The sequence below is a fragment of the Diadema antillarum genome, unplaced genomic scaffold (assembly GCF_040938485.1).
Source record: "Diadema antillarum isolate AM-2024a unplaced genomic scaffold, OU_Dant_1.0 scf00000117, whole genome shotgun sequence".
NCBI lineage: Eukaryota > Metazoa > Echinodermata > Echinoidea > Diadematoida > Diadematidae > Diadema > Diadema antillarum.
Genome location: NW_027271006.1, coordinates 947,806 through 959,990, shown reverse-complemented (window position 1 = coordinate 959,990; position 12,185 = coordinate 947,806). Strand labels below are relative to the sequence as shown.

General features: G+C 37.0%; 1 pseudogene; it reads right to left on the bottom strand.

Annotated features, from left to right (window-relative positions):
• Nucleotides 1–7,089, bottom strand: part of LOC139719937 (cyclic nucleotide-gated channel alpha-3-like) — a 59,168-nt pseudogene extending 52,079 nt beyond the window's left edge.
• Nucleotides 7,090–12,185: the final 5,096 nt, after the last annotated feature.

The following is a 12,185-nucleotide window of genomic DNA, read 5'->3' as shown; positions in this document are numbered from 1 at the left end:
GAATTTGACAAATTTCGGAATTCCTATATGACTAATGAAGATTTAACGAACTAAACCAATTTAATTCAGAGGTGTCAATTTCATTCAGGACAAGATGAAAATCTGCAGCCTTATTTCCCTAGGACGGCATGGGTCAAAGAGCAATGTCAAAGAATGAAGAGTTTGGTCACAAAACGGCTCAAGTGACATTTTAAACAATGTAATATCCGTCATCAGATAGAGCAATGTAAGACCTTTCCAGCGATACCTCAATTGGTACGTAACAAGAAATATTTCGGAGTTATGATGAAAAATATCTAACATTTTCGTATTATTTTGTTTCTTTGTTTTCACCAGCTTTAATTGTAAATATCTTATTTCAAAGGGAATGGAGATAAATCCTTTTGCAATCAAACACCTCATAGTATGTAGGTTGGCTTTACTAAACAGAGAAAACTTAGATAAGAGAACGGTATAAATTTTATGTATACCAGGCAGAAAATGAGAAAGGTAGGAAAAGCTGAAGTTTTACATTTTATTCTTTTTTTCCTGTAAATGATTTGATGATGATATAACCTCTCAACTCCCTAAGAAACCATTTTGTCTATAGTTCTTCTTTGCTCATGAACAGAAAGAAAATCATTCGTAATAAAAGGCATGTTGTTGTTTTTTTCGTTCACTGAGATAACAAAGCATCTGTTATGTGACGATTATTCCAGTAATCATTATAAGTCGTGCTCGCAAATACATCTACATGACAGCAACAATGTGTTAATTGAAGCCAATAATTTGGCAATATCAGCAGAGAGAGAGAGAGAGAGAGAGAGGTTTCATGATAAATCCAAAGCAAAATAATCGAATGGATGCTTCCCTAAGCGTATTGACGGGCCAGTCTGGTCAATTGGTCTACGCAAGTACATTCGATTGCCAGTTCAACCACTTACAAAATTGTCTTACAAGTTTTAGTCCACAAAACATTCTCGCGTAATAAAAGTATTCAATAAACACTTGTGTGCAGATCAATGATAAATTCTGGAGCCTTAAAGGAGACACCCGGATGATTTCAGACTTTTGCATTTGAACATCTATAAATTGGCTGTACTGGGTACAGAATTGTAGAATTTATTAGGATTGCGATAAAGAATAAGTATGTTTTCAAAATTCATAACAAAATCACAATGAACGAGGATGATGACATAGCAGCGTCACATAAGAATGCATGATTGGATGCTCAAGGAAGCAGAACAGGAGAAGAAAGCATGCATAAATTCCACACAGATGAAGTTGTCGAGCAAGTGCTGTGGTAATGGGATTTCATTGCTACTTTACCATGTTTACTGAAATATGTGAACCTCATATCATCCTTGCTCAGTGTAATTTGTTTTTGATTTTCAGAGTATTGGTTTATCTGCTCAAGGACAAAAATGAATTCCTCAAATATGATACATGGCACTATCGATTTTAATATGTACTACATGAAGTGAAATCATGCAAATCGTCTGGAATTCACCTTTACCAACCAAATTTTGCCAACTGGATTTCGCCTAATTTGCGTATGTGGTTATCATTTTGTGGAAACGTATATGTATATAAGTAGGTCTACATTGAAATAATTTTCAAAGTGTTCAATTCATTCGCATACAAGATCACACGCACTTGCACAGAAATATATAAGATGAATGTCCACAATTATGTTCTAAAAGCATTTGCCTAAAAAATATCGTTTGCTTTCTTTCTCTTGCTCGCAAGTTGAGATTGCTCTCTCTTCTGTTTGAAGGGAAAACGTTCTAATTTTGCCAAAATCCTGCAAGTAAATCTACATTGAAAGTATTGCTCTTTACGAAGAAAAAAAAGTAGCATTCTCAGGATTCATAAACCCCAGCACTATGAAATAATGCAAAAGAATTAGATTGAAAAAAGATTGTATTTATTTATTTATTTATTTATTTATTTATTTATTTATTTATTTATTTGGTAGGGGAAGGGGTAACTGAAACATTCAATATCATTTCACTCATTTTGCAATTCTTCTTGTTCGTATCCTATTACACTTTTTTCAGTGGCTCTCAATCATGCAGTTTTAATGTTTGTTTGTTTTTTCTAAGGCATTTTTCTGAGTATAGCACAGAACATGATATATTCCACCAGAATAACAAGACTACTGTAAAGCTATAACATTTCTGTGATATTTGAAGGTTGTTAGCCGTTAAAATTCACATAATGCACCAAATGCTCACCGTAACGTATTCTGTGTACGAGGCATAGCTGCATATACTAATCCTCCTGTGGTTGTATGATACTTATACTTCAAACAAAAGACATGCATGTTAAAGCTGTCAGAAAGGAAGAATTCACCAGCTTCTTTTACTTTGTTATCTATGGCAAATAACAACACACCACTTACATGAACTAGATAAGTGCATCACACAGGTCTGTAAAACTAGACTAGTAGTTTAGATTTGTAATTTTTCCTAGTACGAAATGATTATTCGAATCTTAACGGTCAATTTAACTCAACAAATAAAGACCCTCTTGAGTTCAAAATTTACTGGAGGTTTCCAAATAGTGTTTCTTCAATACCTAAGTGTTCTCACCAAATTTTCAAAAATTTGCATGCAAAAGGGATGACCTATCTTTAAACTGCCAAGTGTCCTTATCAAAATCAAAGACAAACTGAAAGTAAACTATAAGGAAATCTTAATACACATGCCTTCAGAAGGGTGTCTTGAAACATGTGAATGATAATCTATATAATAATACGCACAGAAGAGGCATATATAAATTGTGACCGTGCACCTCGAAACGAACATAAAGTCGCACACACTGATTTTTCGTGAGGACTGGAAATAAGTGAAATGGGTCAACCTACCCGAACTTGACTTTTTCATATTTTCTGAAAGAGCGGGTCTTCTTTTACATTGTGTTAAAATTTGGTATCATAAAACGGGAAGGAAAGTGTGTTTTTTTTAGCTGTTTATCTCAAACATTTTTGGTAGAATAGTGTGATTAGGTGTGTCTTTAGAATCCTTTTTTCATTTCTGAAAAACCTTGTCCACACTCTTCACTTTCAACTCTAATAACTTTTGAAAGAATAGTGATACTGCTTTGAAAGTTGTCATTAATTATGCACAGAATGTGTTAATGAGGCACGGTTAATTTCAGTTTAATCTGATAATCCCTTCATTGTTGTTACTCTGGTGGTTTACTTCCTGTTTTTTGTCCCGTTCATCGCACAGCCAGCACGGTTTGGTAAAGATTAAGCGCTTGAATAGACACTGTACTTCAGAGCCTCTTTTCTCAGTTCACACTTTTCCTGAGTTTGTGCTTTCTTTCCAATATTTAGATAGGTTAGGAGAGTCCATTTGATTTGAGTTATACATCATTTTAAAGCTTAAAGTCTGTTCTTTTAGAATATCCTCTTAACTAAAATTTCATGTCTGGCGACTTTTTTGTTTGTTTTGAGGTCCAGGGTCACAATTAACATGAAAAGAACATGAAGAAAACACACAGTGATAACATTTTGCACCTGGCTTTTTCATGAAGAATGCGGTACTTATGCACACATGCCTCACGGCTACAGCCTTGAAATTCAATCGGAGAACTTGATAGCGTGGGTGAAAGAGCAGCAACATTCACCAACGCCACGCGAGTATCATACAGTCTGGGGTAATAGCACTCAAGGAGCCCAGTACACGGGGACATTGTCAGTGGTGCTACGTAAGAGTAAATTAACGCCGTATTAACCCCGGCAGCTTGCAAAGACGCTTAGTATCAGGCGGGTCTATGGGTATCAGTCTACAGTTGAAAGTAGACAAACTGCAATCTCCTTAATTACGCCACGAGGGACATCTGTTTAGTCTTCCGATCGCGCGCTCACGCAGGGATGTCTTGATTGGGTCCTGATTGGTTAGTGAGCGTTGCTATGGGAACCTATATTCCATCAAATTACAACAGGTGTAGAGTGATGAGCAAGGTAGGGGCATGCAAAAGTGGTCCTTGCTATTACGTCGTTCGGACAATGTGATACTTTATCCGACCTTAATATGATACTCTTTCCCCGTAGTTCTAAAACTTCATTATGCACTGAAATATTGGTAAAGCGTGTCCACAACCAGTAAAACAAAGAGGATAATATAAGGCAAACATTCCCTACGAGGCCCACATAGGGGCAAAATCTACCTGGATCTAATATCATTTATGCCGTATCGTCAGTCAAAGAAAATGATGTGTTTAATGACGGGCAAGAAAGCAGTGACAAAGTGTTTCCTAATATTGCCAAATAAAAACGGAAACATTCAGCAACTGATTGACAAATTGCCCTACTAGACTTATCGTAATCATACTCATCAGATATGGTTATCAGATAGGTTGTAAACAAACAGAATGAAAAACTGAAAGAGATAGACCTGGGCCCCGTTTCATAAAAGATGTCAGGATGTCAACTCTTGCTGGAATGACAACTTCCTATAGCAACAGCCAATCAGGAAGCTGCATTACCAATTCATGTCGTTACCATGACAATTGACATTCCAGCAAGAGTTGTTATCATATCAACTTTTTATGAAACGGGGCCCTGAAATATTGACATGATTGATACGTTATCATAAAAAAAAACCAGACAGGAAGGAAATTATTTCTGGCAACGTCACACGTCTTCACATGATTCCCCCATGATTTGTTTGTTTGCTTGTTTGTTTGTTGTTTTTTTTTTGTTTTTTTTTCTACTGGGGGTGCTTCTCTTACAGAATCACACGTTGATGTGATTTATACTAAGTCATGATGACAACTTACACCATTCGTGAAACTGCAGTAAAAAAAAAAACACGGTAACGAGGCCTATTCAGTATTTGCTTTGAAATAAAGAGAAGATTTCATGTTACAAACATAATAAAAACTATAAAATGTAAGCACGAAGAAAGACATTTTGGAGCCTTATTGAAGTGCACTATGAAGTTCCCCTTCAACATGTTAATGTATGCTTGTTATGTTAATGTTAATGTATTATTGTTATATGCGTTTTTTTCTTTTTTAAGTGTTTTCTTTCAGATGCAAAAGTCATCCCATGCGCGAAAGTTACGGTGGATTTGAAAACAAGAAAAAAAAAGGCGCGGTGCATTTAACTTTAGGCCCTAGGCCTAATGTTAAACATGTTTAAGGAGAAATAGATGTCTTGCAGTGACTATGGCCTGACTTGTTCTTTATTTTGTTTTGAGGTCGAAATCTTTTTTTTCTTATATAACCGTTTGAAATAACATTATAGGTCATTGGCATGAAGTCTACACTGATTTCACGGATTGAATTATCTTTGACTGTTTGATCTTCACTGTGTTTTCTTTTTCTCTTTCAATGCAATTAAAATCCAATTCCATTGTGCTTTATTTCCATCAAACAAAAAGTAATACAGAATACCAAGTATGCATTATTGGTCAATTCACATTTTTTGTTTGTTCACAATTTGATCGATGTGCAATTCTTAAAGTGTTATACAAAATTTACGTACGAATATCAATAATAAGAGAACAATGCACACATTGCAGTGGTGACCAAAAATCAAATATATCCTGGAAAAGAGTGATAAGAAGCAAAGCTTAAATTATGACCTAGATTACTCGGAAAAAAAGTATACCAATGATACAAATATGCAAAATTAATCTATTTACTCTTAGAGCTTTCAGTCTATACCCTCTTGGTTGGACTAGTGTGTAATTCTGCTCTTCATGCCAATAATAGTTGGTGGATATCCAGGTGGCGCACTGTCACAAAGAATCACAACTGCAAATGTCCAATTTTAGTCTATAAAATGCAATTAGGATATAGCGTATCATGATCAGTGGAATTTTGGATCTCCAACGTGCATTAAGCCTATTTCTAGGAGTGCATGAGCTTACTGCAGCTAACAACATTATAATAACCTAAGCGTCTTCAAAGGATATCCATTTTTTTTTTCGCAGCTCTTGAAATCTCCAGAGTGGAAAGGCAAACGTCGTTAAATGACTCCTGTGGGTCACATGTACAAACGGTTATTAGTGGTTGGTATATCAAGAATAACACAGATTGTCAACTTGTATGATATCACTGTTGCTTGCATATATCATATTGTTGAATATTCTTGTTACTTCCCTATTAACTTTCATGTTCATATTTCACGTTTCATTGACTCCAAGAATTTCTCCAGAGCGTAGAGACTTTATTCTGTTATCTTTCCGACTTTTCTGACATTAAATCTCGTTGCAGTATGTACAGCATCGAAGCTTCATTGTGCTGTAATGGAGTGTGCGTATGTGGACTATTCATTTTGTACATCCCTACGATCAGGAATTATTAAATTGCAATACATTATATCCGATATCCATAGAGTTAACATCGTGTTTGATTCTACCGCAGATGATTTCCCTGTAAGGAGATTAGAAACAAATGAAGAGTTTGTTCGCTAAAACCGATAAGTCCATTTTTGAAGATTTTGAAGCACGGTTTATGTCATAAAGTACAAAATAATACCTTTTAAATGATATATTGGTCACTACATATCAAGGTACATTTTTAAAGTTATGGTCAAAAGAAGCAAAATTTTTCTTATTATTCTCTTTATTTTTCTTGACCTTTAATCACAAATATCTCCATTTGGCAAATATGGACTTATCGGTTTTTGCGAACAAACTTCAAATATTTTATGAGCAGTCCGATAGTGATGTGATTGGTGTACAATTACTATCTTCTGCAAAATGATATGACATAGCTTTAAAAAGAAAAGTATGTTTATTTCAAAAAAGTCCTTTCATAGAATGAATCTATTTCATTCTCTCTTCGCTGCTAAGTAGCTGGGACAGAGTGATACTTTAAACACGCAGTGTAATGAATACGGTGGAGAAAACTAACCTGTAGTGTGCCCACGATCCTTCCCATGGCGCTAATGCGCCTCTCCCTCTCCTCCTCGGCCTCCTCCGCGGTTCCCCCCGCCGTGCCTTCCCCGCCTCCCTCTCGGTCCGAGTAGTCACTTTCCACGGGAACACTTTGCTCTTGCGGGACCAGTTCCTGCTGGCTGGAGAACTGCTGACCACCGTCATCATTTTGGCTCTGGTCCTGACCAGGCGGATCCTGTTTCTGATCCATTTTGCTTCCTCTCTTGTCTATTAGATGCAAAGCACTTTTATGTCACTGCACCATCACGCGTTTGTTAGTTTTATATCATTTATCTGGCGATAAGAGACCCAAACTTTGTTCCGATATAAATTCGCTGCATTGAAAGTCACGATATTAAGTGACATGTACTAATCAACTAATCATTACTACTGCCATAACTTTGATCTTGATATATGAAGCATAATATATATTTCTACTATATAATAAAGACAGTGAAATATTACTTTACATACTTTTCCCTGGTAATCATTTCTCACACATCCATATATTGAGGCTTTTGTTCGGTACTGAAAAAGTGACAGCGGAAAATATAGCTGACGTGAAATTTATAGAAAAGTGCTCTATCTTTGAAAGAATTTGTTCGTTACAAGTTTGTTCTATTTCTTTAGTTGTAAAATCGTTAAGGCACTAAATTTTGATCTTCACTCTTAGACTGTCATTCAAGTATTTTTGTCGTATATTACCACGAAGATCTAATGACATAGAAACGGAGTGAGTATGTGTCCATCCCACTTGTTCCACACGCGTAAGATCACATCCGTAATTTACTGCTTGGCTCTGATTAATGAAAGAATAATGAACATTCTATGCACCCGACACGATAGTGTTGTATGCTAAAAGGGTGCACACGCCAGGTGACGACATGCGTTAAACATGGAAAGCCGTTGGACATTCAAAGACGATAAAGCCATCAAACATGGCCGACATCTGTCCCTGCAAACTATTCCGCTCTCATTCTCGTTGATGAAACTCGCTGCATGCATGATATTACTAACCACCTATCAGTCGCCTCGAATAACATTCCAGTATAAAATGGCAGATGTTTTACCGACATTTACGAATACGATTCGGTATAATAAAGTAGAAAAATGCGTGGATGGAAAATCACAGTCAACTTCCACCTGCTATAGCTACCGTGAGTCACCAAGGCGACGTTGCACCTGCGTGTAGGAAGCCACAGTGAGTGAGCGCGAAGACGTTCACACTGTTGTCGGCCAGTTTGACGGTTATCGCGAAAGAACACTCACTGATGATCACTTCTCAAACGAACGAGATGATACATCTTTCCCACCTGTCAAAAAATTGTCTGTATGTGACAATGATGTTTCCACTTTCTATTCCAATAAGCTGCAGCCAAGTAAACAGACAGCTAGAAACGACATGTCGTGTCTACTTTTGCGAAGAATGCTGTTATCGACGTCCCACTGGAATCCAAAGAGAAAATCAGGTGTGAATATCTCAAAGAAATGTCTCAAAGAAAATATGAACGAGCTACTAATGTTTCCAGAATGAATGATTTTCTCCTGGTTTTGTCGCAAGGCACTTAAATGAGTCTCCTGTGTTAGTTTGACCTGCAGTATTCTCCAGTAAATCATTAGAGCAGGTGTAAAATACGTAACCCTCACTCAGGACAGATTGACTACTTCTTTGGATCCGTACAAGTTGGCGGTAAATAATCCGAGCTTATAGGCCGTCCTCTTGCGAAGATGATAAAAAACAGATAAATGAAATCCAAAGGCCATAAAAGTCAAAGCGTTAAGTGTCTCTTTCGTGCGTTTCCAAAATGGCTTTCCCCCATCTCTCAGTGGCACAGTAACCCACAGGGCTCGACTGAAGAGGTATCCCACTTGTTGTGTGTCATGGAGTCGTCTGCGCGCGGAAGTCTCTTTGTGAGGGGCTTTTCGCCCCTGATTGCATGCAAGAAGCGCGGGCGGGCGCAGTGAGTCCACGTAGACACTAACGGTTAATCGCCTGCCCGGGATCACCACACAACTCACCATAACAATCGTGATGCGGGCGGTTTAAGATAGGGGGAAAAAACAGACACGACAAAAACAAAAGCGACCAAAACAGCCGGGATGGGAATACACACATGAGAGCGATGTAGCTGTTCGTAGTGAGCGCTGTTTTTTACCCTCCAAACTGATGATTTAGATCTCATCAGCATGCGTAACCTCGGCTTCCCAGTCGTTTTAACGACAAGCCAACAGGTGCATAGATTCTCACGGGTTGCTGTCTTCGGTAGATATTAACGTTTCGTTATGCAGCTGACGCTGCTTTCCTGCGGAGAGTGCAAAATGTGTACAAAATATCGATTTCCACTTTATCAAAACCGATAATAACTGCTTGACAGGTGTCAACTGCTGACATATAAATCTTGATACTGTAATTATCTTTACATTACGAGGGCAAATAAACTCCGCTCTACTGATTCTAAGCGTGAGCATATAGTTTTCAGCATTTTATTGATGAATGCAGCTACACACGCAACCTTATCAAAATCATATATATTTCTTTTTACAATAAACAAACTGCGAAATCAAGTTTAGAAATCATGAAATATGCAACGTGTCACTGGTCTTCAATTTTTTTTGGGGTTGACTTTATTATAAGACTTTAAAGGTTTAGAACGGTGAGTCACATAGTAACAAGAACAATTTCATCCCTTTTTCATATTGGTATCAATCTTTACAGTATTATCACAAATTACACATATTACCTACGATCATATAATTATGTGAAGCTGCTGCTTATAATCGCGGTCTCCTGCTTCTCTGTTATTACAATGTCTAGAAATGCACAATTCTAAAATCAATTCATTTAAATCCTTTTTTTTTCTATATTTCCTTTATCGTAACGACATGACACATTCTGAATGAACAATTAATCATCAGTTAGATAATTAAACAACTGTTATTTTCACGATTTCCTTCTGAACCTTTCATTTTTTCGTGTGTGATATTATGCTATACGTCTTTGCATCGAATACTGTCATGTTCTTTGTACTTTGAATTGATTAGTAAGATAGTGTGCTAAGCTTATGCGTTGTGTAATGTTATTTTCTTAATGCATGTATTCTTTTATCATGTTTGATTTGGGAAAAAAAGGCAGAAATAAAACCAAGCCAAACCAAACTAAGCGCACTGATCGCTGGATTAAATAAAATGAATGAAAAACACTAACATAGCCATTGAACACAAGTCTTCTACAGAAATTTTGCTTGAGCTACACTTCTAAAAAACCCCTCATCATTATTTATTTCCATGTGATTGAACGTTTTCTCATATTTTATTCTAGAAATATAAGCATTCTGTTGACGAATTGTGTTGACCTTTGGATGCATAATTTCATTTCTGATTAAAAACGAAAAAAAAAAGATCATTAGCGACTCCATTTGGGCGTTGCTCTCCTAAAAATGTTGATTTACTCTGTCAATTAAACTGTTTATAAGCACCAATTCATTACCAAAAGAGAACATAATGAATTTTATTTGACATTCACGATAATAACCAAACGCTGACATGTTAAGAAAAGATATGGCTGAATTATCTTCCTTTTTGATCGTTTGTTTGTTCGCGTTTGTTTTTGTTTTTCATTCCAGTGCAGAGAAGATGAGAAACTCTGGAAATTTGCAGGACGCAAATAATGGACTCGAAGCGCAACTACGCGCATATCTCTCGCCAACCCATTTTGGATGCAGGCATCTACACGCTCCAGCGATTGGAGATATTTGCGCGTTGCCAGGGGCAACGGCGAAAATCTAATTTGAAAGGCGAGGAGGAGCCATGCTGATGATCATCCCGGAGCGCGAGGCAAAAGGGACTCTGACTCATGGCTGATTTGTCCATGAGAGAAACAGAAGGAGAGATGGGAGGGAGAGGGAGAGAGGAAGGATGGGGGGGGGGGGATGGAGATGGAATAGAGGAGGAGGATGGATGAGGAAGAGATTGGACGTGATAGAGAGGGAGAGAGATGTGGAGCGAGAGAGGGAGGATGAGAGCGCGAGAGAGATGAGTGATAAGAGAGAAATAAAAGGGAGACAGTGAAAAAGAACTTGTACAGGTGTTATATAGAGAGAGAGGGAGAAACCACGGGGAGAACGAGGAAAGAAGAGAGGAAAGGAAAATAGAGTGATAAGAGAAGTAGGGAGACGGCTAGAAAGATAAGACAGGAATGTAATCAAGATTACACATATCTGTCTTTATGTGCAACTGTATGTCACACATATATTATACATATAAAAAATATATATATATACATATATAATATATGATATATATATGTATATATATACATATATATACATATATATATATATACATATATATATATATATATATATATATATATATATATATATATATATAATGTTCATCTTGGAACTTTCCACGTGTTGGACTTCGAATGTTGTAATTATAAGAAGAACGAGTCTCAAACACGCCATGTATCCAACAAGAAGGGTTTTTTTTTTTTTTATTACAAAATTTTCGGCCTGCCTCAGGCCTTCGTCAGTGTAGTGCACATGCTGAGAACATGAATCATGAATCATAACAACAGATGTTGTTATGATTCATGTTCGCAAAAACTTATCATTGTCTCAGCATGTGCACTACACTGACGAAGACCTGAGGCAGACTGAAAATTTTGTAAAAAACAAAACAAAAACAAAGACCAAAAAAAAAAAACCAACCCCCCCCCCCAAAAAAAAAAAAAAACCTTCTTGTTGGATCCATGGCGTATATGAAACTCGTTCTTCTTATAATTACAAGAACGAGTCTCAAATATGCCATGGATCCAACAAGAAGTTTTTTTTTTTTTTTTTTTAATTTTCAGCGTGCCTCAGGCCTTCGTCAGTGTAGTGCACATGCTGAGACAATGATAAGTTTTTGCAAACATGTACCATAACAACAGATGTTGTATGATATATATGATAAAGATTCATGGAAGGAGAGAAGAAGGGACAAAGGAAGAGAGGGAGAGATGACAGATGAGAGACGTATGAGATGCAGAAAAAAAAAAGATAAGGATGGGGGAGATGGCGTTGACAGAAAGGGAGAGGGAGAGAGAGTGTGTGTGTGCAAGTGGAAGATGGGGTGGAGAATCTGATGTGGACAGTCGTGTACACACAGAGGGATTGGTGAGACAATATCTGTGATGAGAGCATTTACCGGAAAACGAAAGTGAACCAGAGAAATGACATGACAATCTGACAAACATGTAAGACGAGGAGCAAAAGTATTAAAAAAAAGACACTAAGAAAAAGATGGAGAAAAGAGAGAAAGAGA